The 18056-nt window shown below is 39.4% G+C and overlaps 1 long non-coding RNA gene across 2 annotated transcripts; it reads left to right on the forward strand.

Annotated features, from left to right (window-relative positions):
- The first annotated feature begins 4307 nt into the window (after positions 1-4307).
- Positions 4308-13749, forward strand: LOC105947370. Of its 2 annotated transcripts, none has more exons than XR_001170768.3 (3): positions 4308-4459; positions 11348-11429; positions 13596-13749. It is a non-coding gene; the product is annotated as an uncharacterized LOC105947370 (long non-coding RNA). The 2 variants fall into 2 exon arrangements; XR_001170769.3 differs by lacking the exon at positions 4308-4459 and adding an exon at positions 8497-9214.
- Positions 13750-18056: the final 4307 nt, after the last annotated feature.

Here is an 18056-nt window from a genome sequence, read left to right on the forward strand (position 1 = left end):
CTTTAACTAAGGCTAATAAGGCTAATTTCGGGTTAATATAAATAGTAACTTCATAATTTGTATGTTGTACCTTCATAAACATAATACAAGGGTTCAGGGGTTGAGAATCTTGCACCACAAATTACCAGCGATGGGCTCTCCTGGTAACTTTAAATAGCACGTTATCAGTTGTCGAACTGGAAATTAGGCTCTTCTAGTGCTAAGAGTGCAACTGCACTATCTGCACTAACGATGCAGCCCCCCCACCCCCTCTGGCACAGAAAAGTAAGCATGGGGGGGCAAGGGGCTCCATTAAACGGCAGAATGGGAGGTGAAATGAAATTATGCTTTCTTCTGCAAATTTTAGTCTTGCTTGTTTCTGTTACTTGTTCATTCCCTTTTCTATGGACATCCTATTAGTAGACAATGATTAACTTAATAGTGAACTTAATTAAATAAAATATAATTCAAAGCAACTTTCCAATATATACTTTCCATAAATTAAGCATTGTCATTGGTGTTATAGTTATTTGTACATGTATTTAATACTGAAACAATGTTTGCCTGTCCCTTTTCTTTGCACTGCGGGTTCTGACTCTTGAATCTAGCAGAACCAAGCTGATTTGCAGACCTGAAGCATACAATGCATTGTGGGAAATGGAGTTTTGCCTGGAGAAGAACTGGCTTTTGAGTCATTATTAGTCAGAAATAGCAGTACTGAAACAGACAAACAAACATTGTTACAAATTAATAATTAAAGCAAAATAACTTGGAAAGTTGCTTATAATTATAATTTCTCTTCTTGGGTAAATTTTTTTTTACGTTTACATCTTTTTTAGCACTGTACAAAGCTATAATTTCATAACTAGATACTGTATCTGCCTACTGTCTGTGTATAAGTTCTTATGACTCCTGTGATTTAATAGATAGATACAAACTGTTTTGGATAGTGGTGTCTTTCTTTTTGTTGGACAACTTATAAGGCACTTTAAAGTTATTAAGTTATTCAAATCTTTCTGTTCCCCTTTATTTATCAAGGATTTATAAATCCTGCAAACTTTTTTTTTTACCCCCTGACCCACTATCAAATGTAAAAAGAGGTGGGGAGAACAACACAAGCATGAACAGGTTCCTGGGATTGCCAAATAAAGGCTGTAATTGTCTATTTGATATCTAGGTGGACTGAGGCTCTGTTTGGCAGTAGACAATGGCTCCCGAGGTGTAGGACAAGGGGTAACAATGAAAATTAAACATATGCCTGACAAGCTGGATATTGTCATCCTCTGTTTATACCATGGAATTAAACTGGTCAAATTAGTATTTCAACTATTTCTCTGTTCTTAAAAAATAGTTATATTATAAAAGGCTCCCTATATACTAAAGGTCCCCATACACGGTAAGATCCGCTCGCTTGGCGAGATCGCCAAGCGAGCGGATCTTCCCCCGATATCCCCACCTACGGGTGGGCAATATCGGGGAGCTTGAAGTTAAAAAAGAAAATAATACGATTGTTTGGCCCTGGGGCCAAACGACCGGATTATGTAGGCGGCAATGGGGCAGTCATTCGGGGACCGCATCAATGAGCCGATGCGGTCCCCGATCCGACTGGATTTTCTAACCTGGCCGATCGATATCTGGCCAGATATCGGTCGGCCAGCCCGCTCGTTTCTGCCCCTATACGGGCAGATAAGCTGCAGAGTCGGTCCAAGGGACTGATATCGGCAGCTTCTATCGGCCCGTGTATGGGGCCTTAAGAGCCTGATTTGTCAATGTTTGAATTCAAAATTTTTCATGATTCAAATATTTTTGCGCAAAAACTCCCAAATTCAAATGATTGTTTCCAAAACTCACTTAAACTCATTTATTAAGCAAAAAAAAATGAAAAACTCAGCATCTAGAAGCCTGCAAGTTCGTGCAAATCAATAAGAGTTGTCCTAGGCAAAATCTTGCATTTTTTTTCGAGTTTTTCAGGTTTTTCAAATTTTTATGAGAATTTGTAGACCCAATAAATATGATGAGAAGACAAGCCTTCAGCTCAGCAAAGACTGTTTGAGACACTGCGGCCAAGAGTGTACAGTATTACATATATGGTGGAGTTGCCCCAGAGTTCAGCACTTTTGATCTTGAATTTACACTACTATTTTCTCTGTCCAGAGGATAAATCTGAGGAAGGACCAGCAAACAGCATTTCTGAGTAAAAGAAAATACAGAACAGCAATACTTATAAAAGAATTTTAATAAAGCATATTTTCCTTGCTGCTAAAATAGCAATTGCAAATTATAACCAGTCCCATATTCAAAACAAATTGAATTGGATCACGATCAATGAAGAGCTCTCCAGTATAGAAAATTGATAAATAAAGGCTCTATTGGTGGGGGTGTAATACAGGTCACTGATGGGAAAAAAGTCTGCAATATGAATAAATATTCACATTGTGAAGAATTTTGCCTTTTTGTGAGGCCTTTGCCCATCATGTGGCAGTAGGATAGACTGCAGATTTTTAAGCTTGCACCAGTGCATGCAATAAATTAGATTGCGAAATGCAAATTTTTATTCTTATTTGTGTTCAGATTTTTCAGTTTATGACTTTGATTACATTCCCCCCTATGTGTATTATAAGTGCTTGCTGTGAAGGTGACATTCAACCTTAGCAAAAGAATAACCTATATCTTTAAAGTTGCAACAGTCAGATAACTGATTAACCCAGGTCATCAAAGGACAACCCAACTGTGTCCAGCAGTAACAGGGACATTGCATGGGATTTGAGCTATTGGCAAAGTAAAAAGAAAATTCGTTTTGAAGCAAACAGATTTGCATCATTTATACCTTTTACCTATACTGCAGAGATTCCATTTGGCAGGCTAACTGGTAAGGTTTGGCATCTTGAAATTTCAACTCCACTTGGAATGAAAGGGATTCGCCATGAAATGTTAAGGCCTAAAACGTAATATCTTTCTTCTCTTTAAAAAGAACAACCACTTGCCATTGTATTACATGCCTCTGAAAACATAAGGAATGTAAATTTAGCCCCTCTATGGTTCCTGGTATCTCTTTAATCTTTGCCATGACTTGGCAACAAGGGGAACAGCATGAACAAATACAATCCAGAACTAAATGGGTAAATGGTTATCTTTTGTGCTGCTTTAATAAAAAGTGATTCCAAAATAATACTAGCACCACCCAGATATTCACTTTGCTGAACACGTTTCCAGGAAAACCGGAGGCACTGCATTGCATTGTAGGAACCATTTTGTGGGTGGGTAAGCAGCGTTGGCCCCCACACGTACCTGCAGTATATCCTTTCCTGTGTGTGAGTTCAATTAGCTACCCAAATTCATATGTGTTTCTTGGAAATAAGCGTTGGATCACACCCACCACTCATTTGTAACACAGAAAAGGATCTAGAAAAAAGGATCTAGCAGCATCTCTACTAAAAATGCCATTATTTATAGGTAACAATTATTATAAGGCCCATTTTTTAATCATAAATCATATATTTATTATTGACTAGGCGATGAAGGTTGATTTTACAAAACAGCATCCCCATAAATTGTGCCAATTGTGAAATGCTTATGCTACAGCAGTACAGTAATTTTATCTTCTCTCTAAATATAAGCTTGGAGAAATCTCAAGAGAGTTTGACTGCCTTTCCTATGTCTGCCATTATTGGTTCCTTTTGTTTTGACTCACCCACAGTTATGCCCCAAACCACTAGGCACCCAAGCCATTCTTCTGTTCTGGATTATCCTACAAGGTGATAACTGACAGAAGTGCTTTTGGAAGTAGATTTTGGCTGAGAATTGTGAAAAAGAGAAAAGAACCCAATGGCTTCTACATTCAAGATGGCAAGAGAAGAAGTGAGAGGCCGACAATCGAAGATGCCAACTGCACAAACTGCACTAGGGGAGACCAATTGAGTAATGTTTACTAAGGAATTTTAGTCACCATCAATGCATGCTCAATTTGACATTCATATTATAGATTCCACTTATGTTCTCTGTTGTAAATGAGCCTTACAGTCTCAGGGCACATGGAATACAAATATATTGGTAATCATTTTATCCTCATTTAAAATGCCAGTTTTATATAAAATTGTGTATCGTCTCAACAAGCAAAGAACATGTCTGTAAACTGCATGAATATAATAACAAAGACAATGTTTAAACATGTCTCTTTAGTACTTGTTTGCTTTATAGCTTTATGAGAGTATGATTCAATACAGCTGAAGCAGGATTTCTTCCTATGTGGTAACTTTACAGCAGTTATGTCTCAGCAAGGACATATACAGAACATTTCACAACCGTGATGTTTTTATTTGTCCTTATCATTTGCAGTGCCAATGGTAAGGCCATGTTGTGTCTAACACAGTATAGTTACACAGACAGAACTGAGCAGAGATCAGATCTTTCACCTTCTCCGAAATACATAACAGTCAACATGATCTGGCCTTCCTGAACTTCCTATCTCTATCTCTTTCAGGTATTTTTTTTTTTGTTTTCTCTTTTTTTTGTTCTGGGTAAAATGCTATAGGTTCAACATTGAGTTTATTGATAAAAGAAGGAGCAAAGGTAAGCATATCATGTTTCCTGGTATTTTGTATTAGATCCTTTTTAGTCTGTTTAAAATATACTGTTATGTAATGATAACTTGTTTGTATGAGTTATCACCTAATTTGATATTGTAATTATGGTTAATTTTGTTATTTTTTTAATCATTAATACAGGTATGGGACCCATTATCTGAAATGGTTTGGACCTGAAGTTTATAAGATAAGGAGTTTTAACCATTAAAAAAAAAGATTGTTTTGCTGACAATATGCATTCATGCTACTTAATTAGGATCAAGTATAATGTATTGTTTTATTATAACAGAGAAAAAGGATGTAATTTTTAAGTTTTGCATTGTTTTCTTAATGTACTCTATAGGAGATGGCATTTCCATAATTGGGAGCTTTCTGGGTAACCATTTACAGATAATGGATCCCATACCTGTAGTTTAAGGAAGATAATGCGTTGGACCCACTGACAGATAGAATTAACCAGCCAACGTCAGTGCTATGTTCTTCTTTTAGCTCCTATTTCAGATGCCATGTTATGCGTGGCCTTGGGCCGGATTAGTTTTGAGGCTCACAGTGCACACCTCTTCCGCCCATCTGTCATCACTTGTATATAGCCACACCTGCGCCACCCTATCAATGACATCAGACACTTGGCGAGTATTTATTGTCCACACAATGAATGTATGTATATTTATAGTGCTACTTATGTACACAGCATTGCATGATCTCCTGTAGTTTCTATCACATTCACCTGCCTGCCCACTGTCCAGCCTGGCTCACTGGTACAGTTCTGACTTGTGTCTCTCTACTTTAGTACAACACCCTCCATGCTGCCACCACACAAGTCATTATTCTCAGCAGATTAAGCCAGGGGCCATGAATGACAGCAGGTGACAGGTGACTAAAAACTGAAGCAAACTGAGGGAGGAGGTCAGTCCTCTGCATATAATTAATATACTCACTTACGCTTTCATAGAGAGTGTGACATTTTAATGCTAAATGATAGCCTGTCTTTGTTCCCTACCCTTATCTGTGTGTGTCTTGCTCTCTGGGCCACTACCCACGCACAATATCATAATATAACTGCAATTTAAAGAGAGATGATGAGCAAGGCTGGCTAAGGGCAAGCTAACAGAAGCAGTCACATGGGGCATCTGGAAACTAGGTCACCCAAAAACACTTTTTCAATTTAACTTTATGCTGAAAATCTGGTCGAGCAGTCAGTAACTGCTGCTCTGTATAGCCAAGGTAGGATCCTGCTACACATTTTGTCCAATCATTCTCTCTTGCTGCCCTTGATGACATGCCAATCATTGCAATCAGTGCACAGTGGGGGGAGGCTATCAAGCGTGGGGGCTTTCCTTGGCCACCCCTTTCAATTGGATCATGATGGGTCAGGCATGTTGATAGAAGAGTACAGCAGCCCTGATAATGCAGTGCTGCTTTACTAAATGGGCTAAAGGGGCATCTGCCCATGGCCCAATGATTTGGTGGGGCCACTGTTCCACGATTCCTTCCCATCCCCTTGCCGCCACTGCCCTTCTCACCCTGGCCACAATGGCTTTCTATTCTTCATAGAAATTCATGAGAGCAAATCCTAAGTATGTGCTACTCTCCCATTAGCTGATGCAAGGTGGCACTCTCCCAAACTGTAAACTTCCAGGCCCCCAATAATCACTGGATCAGCTACCACTATATATACACCACTGTATAACTTTTGAAGACATTGAACTAATAAAGAGTACAGATGGCTTAAGAGACTAAAGCTGCCCCTGTAAAGCCAGTTGCCATAAATATTTAGAACACCAACACTTGTGCAGCAGCAGATGCCTCATGTTGGTGTTTTATGCATGCAACAATTGAACCATGTAGAACCCGGACAATATATTTATTCCCTCTTCTTTAATAAGCAAGCCTGCTATACAGGCAGTATCCCTACATACATAGTGGCAAAATCAATTTTGCTCTAAGTGATTTTGGAACTCACCATGATGCCTACCATGAATACAAACTAATAATATACAGTGCCCCATGATATCAAGCCTCTAGCTTCACACTGAGTAATTTCATGGGTATTTAAGTGGGATATTTGTTTTTGAGTATTTAAATGGGAATACTATTAGGCTTTGTGGCATTAGGGGGCCTGGACCAGCACACTATTCTGACTTGTATAAAAGGAATGGGCAGGGTTTGGGTGGGTAGTGGGCATTGTGAAGCTGCTTATATACAGTAGGTAAGCATCAGTATCATTATACCTAATGCCACCCAAGGTGGTTAAATCTATTTAAACATTACAGCACGTTACTGACTTACATTTAATATCTGGTTAAAGAAAATCAATGGTTTCTTACAAACCAGCCTGTGAAGGCATACTCTTACCCCCTTAATTGTGTTGGTAAGAGACTTGCGAGTTTTTTTTTTATTATACAGTACTATTATACTGAGTGCGGAATTTTGGATATATTCGTACCTTAGCCCTTTAGAAGTGGGAGAGAAAGGGACAGAGGTGCATTAAAGAGATACTGACACCTAAAATTAAACTTTTCAAAAATACAGTATATATTATAACATTGTCTTTGCATGAGCTTTATCATTTGGCCATAAAAGTATTTCCTGATGCCCACCACGTTTCTTTATGAGGGGGCTGCCATATTTATGCGGCAGGAGTCCAGTAGCATTAGAAGCTATAACTGACAGGCTGAGAAGAGACAGTCAGGTTGGCAAAACAGTCAGGTTTAGGGACTTCTAGTAACAATTACTTACAAAAGCAGAACTATCAGCAAAAAATGATCAAAGTGACCTATAGGGAAATTTTTATGTACATTAATATTTTAAACAGTATTATTTATGTGTCAGTATCACTTTAAGGTAAGATATTGAAGAAAAGAAGAAAGGATTGTTGTCAGGAGAAAATAGAGAAGAGACAACAATGTAAATGAGTTTTGTAGCATCAGCTTTTGTAAATGGCAAACAATTTTCAGCTTCATAATTTGGGATGACCCCTAAGCTTAGCTTCTCAACAGCTTCCCAGAGCACACTGAGCATGTGTGTGTCACTGACCCTGCATGAGCATGCGCAGTTGAAGATGATTCCTGACTAGCCCCAACTGTGCATGCTCCTGTAGGGTAGGTATCGGCAGTGAGACCCAAAGCATTTTCTAATGGACAGAAGATAGCGCCTACGTACTATGCTGCGCTGCTCTGCTTTTGTAGCTCAGGCTTTTAAATAGGGCCACTTTTCAATGTAATAGACTGTGCGAGAAGTGAGGGGTGAAGGGGGGCGATGGAGGGCAGTTGAGGGGGCTCCTTTAAGAACAAAAAGCTATGAAAACCAAACTAAAATGGCAGTTGCAATCTAAAACAAACAGAGAAAGCTTCTAGCGCTCTTTACTCAGGTATGGTAATGCTTTCTGCAGAATATAATATAAATATATAAAGACTTCACTCTTCTCAACTTTTTATTATTATTTATCAACTTTTTTATCAATTATTTTTAGAACAAGATACATTTTAATGATTTCTATAAGGTGTTAAGATACAATTGAATAACATAAAATGTATATACTGTCCTGTAATAGCCCTTATTCTGCACAATAGATCTTGCTATGTAGGACATTTAACTGTCATCAGAGGAATGCTAAAGAAGTGTCTCTGCTGGTGCTAAATACAGCAATTACAAATAGGCGATGGGCTTTCTCAAAATGTGAGTAATATCTGAGAGATATTACTGATCTTGGTACTTTTGTCCACTCAATTTGCTTAAAGTGATTCTTAAGTCCATAGCTTCTGTTATTTGTTGACCCTCTCTCGATGTGGCTGGCGCTCAAGGATTGTCCCAAGCCAAGCACACCACTGCCTTGTTGCTGGCAACTCTTTTACGCTGCACTCTCACTCTCTTTGCTGCTTTCACCTTCCCTAGATCTGGCTCTGTCTCGCTTCTGCAGCAGGGGTCCCTTTATAACCTCTGCTGGTTCATCCTGTGGATTTGGCTCCAAAGCAAGGCACTTCCTGGGTCCTACTCTTTTCCCAGTGGTGCACTGGAGCTCCCAGCCAATCGTATTGATCTTCAGCCTGTAATTGGGCTCGATGACGACACAGATCATATGTGTGCGTTTGCATGCTGCACTTTTTTCTCTGTGTGTTTCCTGGATGCACACAAAGAATATGTTTGGTCAGAAGCTGAAATGTGAATCAAATAATGATACAATAAACAAAAATAATTTGTATTAGCATTTTGAAATCAGGATTCCTTACTAATATAAGTGGATTTGCACAATTTTGTTGCATGAATATGAATATTGTATTTAATAGAATAATAATTTTACCCATTGATGCTAAGCGAAACAGAAAAGGTTTAAACCTAATAGATGAGCGTCTTTTTTTCAACCCAGATTATCTATCTAACAATGCCGATGTGAGTGTGAAATTGCACTGCCACATTCCAATGTGGTTGAACACAAGAACGCATGGGAAACTTGTACTGTAAATGCTGATTATTTCTGCAGCTTCACTCCTGCTGTAAGGATAATGACACAAAATGTTGCCAGTAACCTTGGCTGGGGCTGCAGGCTGAACTGTGATTCCTCACTCAGGTCTTTGCAGAGCGGCCATTCACCTTTCAGATGCCAGCAGTTAAAGATCTACTTGGTTAAAGCAAAAAGTCTGACAACACACAAAGTACAGGCCTCAAACACATATAATATAAAGTTAGGAACAAGTAAACTTTCAGCTGTAAGGTCAGATGTTATATTTTGGGTAGATATCAAATGGTTTATTGGTGTGGTTGGGTGTTAGAGTCCTGTTAGCTCTAACACATAAAACAGAATCGTGTTCAACTGCTCATTACAGTTGAACACCAAAAAATACACCAATGGCACAACTGTTGTCCCCACTAGGGTTTTATCTACAATTTATCCTTCAGAAAGCCAAAGCAATGCATAGGCCTTTCCACCGGCAACTCCTATTGTTGCCTGTGGAAAAGCATTTTGGAGCGGTTCGTCGCCCACAGTAGCAAAAATCTATTGTGGGCAACTAACTTGCTTACAGTTACATATCCTAGCAATAACTGTCTAAGTATATTTATCTCCTTCTCTACTTAAAGGAGAAGGAAAGGTAAAAACTAAGTAAATTTTATCAAAAAGGTCTATGTACTGTAAATACAGCCATAAGCACTCACAGAAATGCTGCACTCTCAAAAGAAAAAAAGGATTTCTTGTCTTGACCTTTTTTGTAAACATGTTCTTACAGTATCTGAATTCCTCTCTCAGAAAAATCCTTCATTCCTGGGGCCAGAGTCCGCACAGTTCTCTCCTCTATCCTGCTCCCCCTCCCATAAGAACTCATAAAACTCACTCCCCCCACCCAAATGCCACAATTACTTTCCTTCTCCTCTAAAGGGACTTATAACTTAGATATCTTATAGGATGTACTGTTTCTAGCAACTTTACATTTGGTCTTCATTATTTATTTTTTATAGTTTCTGATTACTTGCTTTCATTGTCTATACCTTTCCTCTTTCACATGGGGTTAGCTAATGTTAGTATGGGTAAAACATTAGTAAGCATAAAGATAAATGGTGTTATGTAGCAAATTATCCAAATTATTCATCATCATCAGATGATTGCTTTCACGTTTTCCATTCAACTAGAAAAGTAACTGTTGTAATGTCTTGCTATTTTTTCTACCATAAGCAAATGCACATGAAATTACTTTAACTTGTTTTTAGATTTGAGTTGAGAAGCACCGATTGGCTACTCTGTCATTTTGCCATGACAAAATTAAAGGACAAATGGTGGTATTAAAAAAGTGGTATTAACTGGAGGTGCTAATTTGTTAGGCACCCACAGTAAATACAGTTGCTCACCTTGGACCCTGGGACAGTGCCCCTTATCTCTGAAAATACACTGGCCTGTGGTACTTTCCCTGATAGGATTGTTGCCATCTTCATTCAGAATCTGCCTGTTTGATACAATAGTGTGCATGGGCACAACCCCAGAGAGACAAATGGGATCACTGAGAAGAGAATCTTCTGCCATCTCTCTGCCTGCATTTTTTAGCAAATAGACCTCAAACTGGGTTTCAGGATTAGTGGTTATATTTCACTGTGGGTGCATAACAAAATGGCAATTGCAGTGAATTATACTTTCCTTGTACTTTACGATAAGTGCCCTTTAAACATTCTTCTATCAGTTGATGAAAATGTCCCTCTTCTCTGCATCTATGCTGGGTCATAGTATTGTTGTATAATAAATACCCTACCAATGGCTGATATAAAAGGAGACTGCACATCAAATTAGTAAACGTTGCATACATTCTAAAAATGTACTGAACTGGCACTGGGAAAGCACTCATCCCTTAATGGGACTGTGGTACCTAAAGATTCTAAACTTTATTTACTTAATAGTACGCCTGATACACATTAGCCACTAGAAAAAAATCATGTTTCTATCCCATGCCTTGTTCCTGGCCTGAAGGCAGATAAAGTGAAACCAAGTCTCACTTCCACTTTATAAAACATGGAGAACAAGCATAAACAGTCAATGTGAAGTAGACAAATGTTAGGGCTTACTGACATCCACAAGTGCAGTTGTGGTTCCAGCAATTTCCCCACAGTCATGCACATAAAACCACTTTCATGAAAAGGTACTTGTGTCAAAATGCTGTCCTTGCATTTCTACACATAGTTGTGCTTAGTTACTTGGTTCCTACCCTGGAGCTGCCACCACATACTGACCCAGTGGTAGCTCCAGGGTTCTGTTCTTAAGGGAATACTGTAATAAAAAGTTCGATTATTTACAATCTCCTCCACAGAATGGCATAGGTGAGACCCTTCATCAGGTACTTCCAGGAGAGCAGAGAAGTGACCCCACAGCTATGGAGCCTTGATGGGGTGGTAAGAGATGTAATTTAGTTATTCCTGTAACTGCAAGATTTATTATCGTGCTGCTTTTCAAGGGCTACAGACGCTAAACTGCTACTTACATGTGTTACATTCAAGCATATACAGTATCCATGGCAATACCAATCTCACATGTGCAATCACATGCTAGGCTAGGAATTTTTTTCAAAATGCATCAGTTAACAGAGCTTCTCCAGCAGAATCCTGCATTAAAATCCATCTTACAAAAACACAAACGGATTTTTTTATATTTAATTGTAATATTTCACATGGGGCTAGCCATATTCTTCATTTCCCAGGGTGCCACAGCCATGTGACCTGTGCTCTGATAAACTTCAGTCACACTTTACTGCTGCGCTGCAAGTTAAGAAATCCATGTCTGGCTTGGGACTCCTCCAGTTACATGGGAGTAGGGGAAACAATAGGTTACCTAAAAGCAGTTCTAATGTGTAGCGCTGGATTCTTCTGAAAGCTCAGACTCAGGCACAATGCACTGAGATGGCGCCTACACACCAATATTACAACTACAAAAAAAAAATACATTTGTTGGTTAAAAAAATACAAGTTTAAATGGTAGAGTGAATTATTTGCTACGAAGACAGTGTAATTTAGAAATAACAAGTATACCATAAAACTCATGACAGTATCCCTTTAAAGGATCTTTATAGAGTGATCTGTCCCTAGGTCCACATTCACTTTCCCTTTACAAAATAACAAATTGGTCCCTTCCAAACAGAGCCTTAAAGGAACAGTAACACCAAAAAATGAAAGTGTATAAAAGTACTTACAATATAATGTACTGTTGCCCTGCATTGCTACAACTGGTGTGTTTGCCTCAGAAAGACTACTATAGTTTATATAAGTTAGCTGATGTGTAGCCATGGGGGCAGCCATTCAAAGGAGAAAAGGCACAGGTTACTTAGCAGATAACAGATAAACCCCCATTATATGGGGCTTATCTACTAGTTATCTGCTATGTAACCTGTGCCTTTTCTCCTTTTTTCCAGCTTGAATGGCTGCCCCCATGGCTACACAGCAGCTAACTTATATAAACTATAGTAGTCTTTCTGAGGCAAACACACCAGTTGTAGCAATGCAGGGCAACAGTACATTATATTGTAAGTACTTTTATACACTTTCATTTTTTGGTGTTACTGTTCCTTTAAAGGAGACATATTGGATAAATGGGAAAAACCCTACTTTTGTAGGCAATTATGAATAATATATGGTGCTGGTTTCCCTTTGGGCTAAACATTAACCCTATCTGTAACAATGGCCCCTTTATTGGAGCTCCCTATAGATCCTATCAGTTCTCTGTCCGAGTTTGAAATGGAGAGTGGGCGTGTCCTAACGGTCCCTGCCAGAAGCACAGTAGGAGGGGGATAGCCAATCACAGCCCTGCAGTCACACAAGCAAAGACAGGCTTCAGTTCCCTATCAGGTCAGCCTAGCTGCTGATTGGTTCCTATCCTACAGTGCAGTGTACGGAGGGCCGCCGGCTCCCCAGCTCATCCAGAGAATTCAGTCAGCAGGAAGTGGAACGGATGGGCGGGGCTAGTGGGGTTTTGGTGGAATTTCTCAATAAATCAGCAGGAAACACAACTTTTTAAGCACAATCCTTCTATATCTAGAGGAGTATAATTCACTGGTACATTCATAATGTTTATAGGATATGTCTCCTTTAAGATGCCTTAAGACAGGCGGTAAGTACAGAGCCAGATGTGGATTGTGCTTCTTGCCACTCCGTGCCTTGTGCATCTGAATGACGTGCAAGGTATGAGGTGGGAGAGGGGGAGGCCTATATGCCTTCCCCGCCCACCCTTTAATAATGCAGCATTGACAAACACTCCAAAACAGAGCGCAGATGTTTACAGCTATTTCTGCGAACCCAAATGCAGTGCAATATCTTAATATGCAATGTAGGTTCGTAGGATAGCCACAAGGTGTCTCACTGATGCATATACAGAGCCAGCAGCAGTATTTACACACTGTACAATAGTGATGGACAACACATTAGATTTTAGAGGCCTCACTTTTGGCCCCTTAACACACAAAAGGGACAAACATTATATATGATTATGATAGCACAATTACATAACTTTTAATAGAAAGGCATCAAAAACAGAAAAAAACCCCTTAAAACTTTATTATTTGTTAATAGATGTGCTCCTTCATCTGAGCCAATAACATGGTACGGAAGGCTGAAAATAAAGCACAAGAACAAATTTCAACCCTTTACTCAAAGCCACTGCCTGAAGCTTCTGAAAGGAATATACTCCTACATGATTCCATAAATGGCAACAGAACCAGCTAAACTTGTGCTCTTTTACTTGCTAAAAAGTCACAGCTGCTCAAAGGTAAAAACTGCATCCAAAGCTGGCCATACGCAGTAAGATTTGCTCATTTCGCAGCCTTGCCCTATTTGGTCACTCACAAGCTGGGCTAACTTCAGCAAATAAGCAGATCTTGGCCACGCACCCAGGGTCCAACAATCTTGTCATGGAGTGGGTTATCTATGTTCCAATACGGTTCTAATGTGATATCTTTTCTGAAATTAAGTAGCTATTGACTCTGATGCAAAACCTGCCTTTCACAACAGAGGTGAATTACTGAGAGGAGGAGTAGTTTGCTTTCAAATAGAGTTTATAGAGACTATTTTGGTTACTAGCCTGTAGCAAATATTGTGCTTTTTGTTACATTACCCCTTTAGGCTCTTGTCAGATGTGGTTATTCACACAGGGGGTGTGAAAGGTAAAAACTAAGTAAGCTGAAAGGTACAGCCATAAGCACAGAAATGCTGCACTCTATCAAAAGAAACAGGATTTCTTTTTTGTAAACATTTTCTTAGGGTATCTGATTTCCTCTCTCAGAAAATCCTTCATTCCTGGGGCCAGAGTCTGCGCACCTGCTCCCCCTTCCCGTAAGAATTCATATAACGACTAAGCAAGAAGCACTCTCTATTCCCCACCGGCAATTTATTATCTGTGAAAAAAAAGTTTTAGTGTTCTTTTTTTTCACAGATAAGAAATTTGGTGTTAAGGAAATCTGTACTATGAAAATGCTTTTTTCCTAGTTATTTTATTGGACTTTGCTTTCCATTGGACTGACTGGACATTAAGGAACTCTGGGTGAAGGGGCTTTTTTTCTGTTACAAGTTTGTGGTGCAAGTGTGTTTGTATCCGGAGATAACACCATGTCTGACATTATCCTTATTAAAGGTGCTCATACACCTTCGATGTCGCCAAGCGAGCAGATCTTCTCCCGATATCCCCCACCTGGGGCCAAACGATCGAATTATAACAACGGGTATAGGCAAAGTCGGTCCGGGGACCACATCAATGAGCCGATGTGGTCCCCGATCCGACTAGATTTTTTAACCCGCCGATCGATATCTGGCTGATTTTAGGCCAGATATCGGTTGGGCAGGCCGTCAGTAGTGCCCATACACGGGCCGATTAGCTGCCGAATCAGTCTGTGTATAGGGACCTTTAGTTTTATAGTGTTTTACACTGCCTCTTCTCTATATGTATGTCTCTCACCATAACCCACGCTTCACCCAGGCTCATTAATGGCTTAGCTACCATGTGGTTCATATGTTCTTATATGAAAGGCCACATATCTAACAGCCCAGAATGTGTGCACAGGAGAAATTTAGATATAGAACCAACAGGCACGATTACCCTAGTGAAATGCCCCTGAAGACAAAATGACACACAGTTATCTGCTACACATGCCAAGTTTTTATTCTGTAATAAAAAACAAACAAGAGAATAGGTCATAGTCAGGGTAAAGAAAGTGAAAGAAAGCAGTGGACCTGCCCTCTCCTTGTCAGGACGCCCCACCGGCATACCCCCTGTGCATTCATGTTTGCTCATTTGGCCTGCCTCTAGCTAAGTTTTAAAGGAGATGTAAGGACATGCAAGGGTTAAAATCACACCTCCAGAACAACATCCCTATAAAACAATGCTACATAAATCAGGCCAAATGTTAAACACAGCTTCACCACAGCTTCTGAAAGTATATTTTTGTAGCAGTATGTGCCATTGGATAATCCTAAATAGAAAATAGCATTTTTTAGTGTTAAGTGCCTCCCCTGACTTGCATGATTCACAGAGCATGCAAACAAACCAAGAGCATGTATACATACTAGGTTACATTAGCCAATGAATTGACACTTCTTCCTGGTAGTTAGACCTGCATTATTTCCTGTCAGGTGATCTCTGAGGAAGCACATAGACCATCACATAAGGGTGGCTCAGGGTAAACTATGTAAAAGGGCAATACTTACCAATACATTCATTATAATTTGGAAAGATTCTTTAATAGGTCACGTTTTATGACTTAACATGTGCCACTATGTAAAAAAGGTACCAGTTCTCACTTTTGGATGGGATAATAAACCTAAATACACTGAAAATTACAATACTGTGATGTACTAGCATGGTTTTATGCATAATAGATCTTGCCAGGAAAATTTAAGGTGAGCATTAACTTAGACTCTGGGATGCCAGTGGATGTGATCCACTGAGACCTACAGCACTTATATTTGCCTATTTGTGTCTGTAAGTTACCCTCCCATTTAGATTGTAAGCTCTACAGGGCAGGAACCTCCATCCTCTTGTGTCTTTGACTCTTAAATTATTGCAACTGTATTTATCTTGTATTTACGGTATATACTCGAATATAAGCCGATCCGAATATAAGCCGAGGTACCTAATTTTACCTAAGAAAACTGGGAAAACGTATTGACTCGAGTATAAGCCTAGGGTGGGAAATGGAGCCACTACTGCTAAGTTTCAATAATCAAATAAATAATAAAAGGACACTCAGAGTGACCCCCTGTGAACTCTTCATAAATATATTATGTTGGCAGCTGCAGATTAGGGAAAGGTGGGTGGAGGACCCTTTGACCCTCCTGCCTGTTTTCTTTGCACTTTATATCGTGCCCTGCTGTGAGCTGCCACAGACACAGGCCTTTGGGATCAGGAATGCAGTACTATATTCATAAGAGTTGGGCTGGTGCTGGCATGTAGAATTCTACTCTCACACCCTCTAACCTAGGTGTCATACAGATGATAGTGGACAATGTGCAATCTTATGCTGTGTTATCATTACACATAGGCCCTGTAATCTTCCTTACTATTGTACTTATTACAAATGGTGTACCTGAAAGCTTTTACTGGACCACAGAGACCTTATCCGCACACCCTAACACTCCAAAAAATTTTGCTGGAGGGATTGGCACCCTCCAAAAACACTACAGCAACAAAGAAAGCGAATGGCACTCAAGACTACTTATTTATAGTCCTGAGTGCCATTCGCTTTCTTTGTTGCTGTACCTGAAAGCTTTACCATACCCGAGGCTGTACGTACCTGAAAGCTTTACCATACTTGTAGCTGTACGTACCCGAAAGCATACGCACGTATTATTATCTTAATAACACCGTTTGTATTAATGTATTCTACTGTACAGTGCTGCGTACATAAGTAGCACTTTATAAATAAAGATATACATACATACATACACACAGGGGCCGATTCATTAAAACGCGAGTTCGAATCCCGAATGGGAAAAATTGGATACAATAATTTCTGAAGATCGCAAATATCCCGAAAATGCTTACGAAAAGATCGTATCAGTCACGATAATATCGGATTGGCGATCCAAAAGTCACAAAATTTTCGTACCAAACGATTGTAAACAGCGGCAGAACCTTTCCGAATTTTTCACGAAAGCGTACGAAAAAGTTGCGCAAGCGTACGAAAAAGTAGTGCAGGCATACGCTTGGAGCGTTCGTGTCTTAATAAATCTCCCCCCTATACAGTAACAAACAGAAGGTTAATGATTAAATTAAGGAATACTGGCCTTGAACATAATATTTGTACTTGTACTTTGTACAGAGTGGCGGTGAATGCAACATTTTCTAATTGGATCAGTGTTGTTACTGAATTGCTGCTGTAGTCTGTCCTTGCCCCTTACCTTGTTAATTACCTGGAGGTGGGTATTGAAAGTACTAAATTGTGCAAAACTATAAATTTCATGCAGGATGCTGCCACTTTGCAGAGTGATTTGACCAAACTGCAAATGTGGACAACAAACTGGCAAATGAGATTCAATATTTACAAGCACAAAATTATAGACTTTGGTAGAAATAATATAAATGTGAGTTACACACTAAATGGCAGTGGTGGGGGGATCCTTAATTGAGAATGATCTGGGGTTTTTTTGTGGATAATAAGCTGTGTAACTCTAGGCAGTGTCATTGACTGGCTACTAATGTAAATGAAGCGCTGTCTTGCATAAAAAGGTCATTAACTAAAGGAATGAAAACATAATTTTGCCTCGTTATAGGTCTCTGGTAAGGCCTCAACTTGAGTATGCAGTGCAGTTTTGGGCTCCATTCCTTAACAAATAAGTAATTTCAACTGAATAAGCTATAGTGTTAAATAGTGTTAAACAATAACTCTCAATTGTACCCTTTTTATGATTTGTGTATTTTGGGATCTGGAACGAAGACGCAGTGAGTGATACAGATAGCAATCTGCATAGAAAAAACCTGCTAATGCACACTGGCTCCTACTTCACTGTTGCACTGTCAGGCATGCACAGAAGGCTCTACTC

Source organism: Xenopus tropicalis, chromosome 5 (genome assembly GCF_000004195.4).
Source record: "Xenopus tropicalis strain Nigerian chromosome 5, UCB_Xtro_10.0, whole genome shotgun sequence".
In the NCBI taxonomy this organism is placed as follows: domain Eukaryota; kingdom Metazoa; phylum Chordata; class Amphibia; order Anura; family Pipidae; genus Xenopus; species Xenopus tropicalis.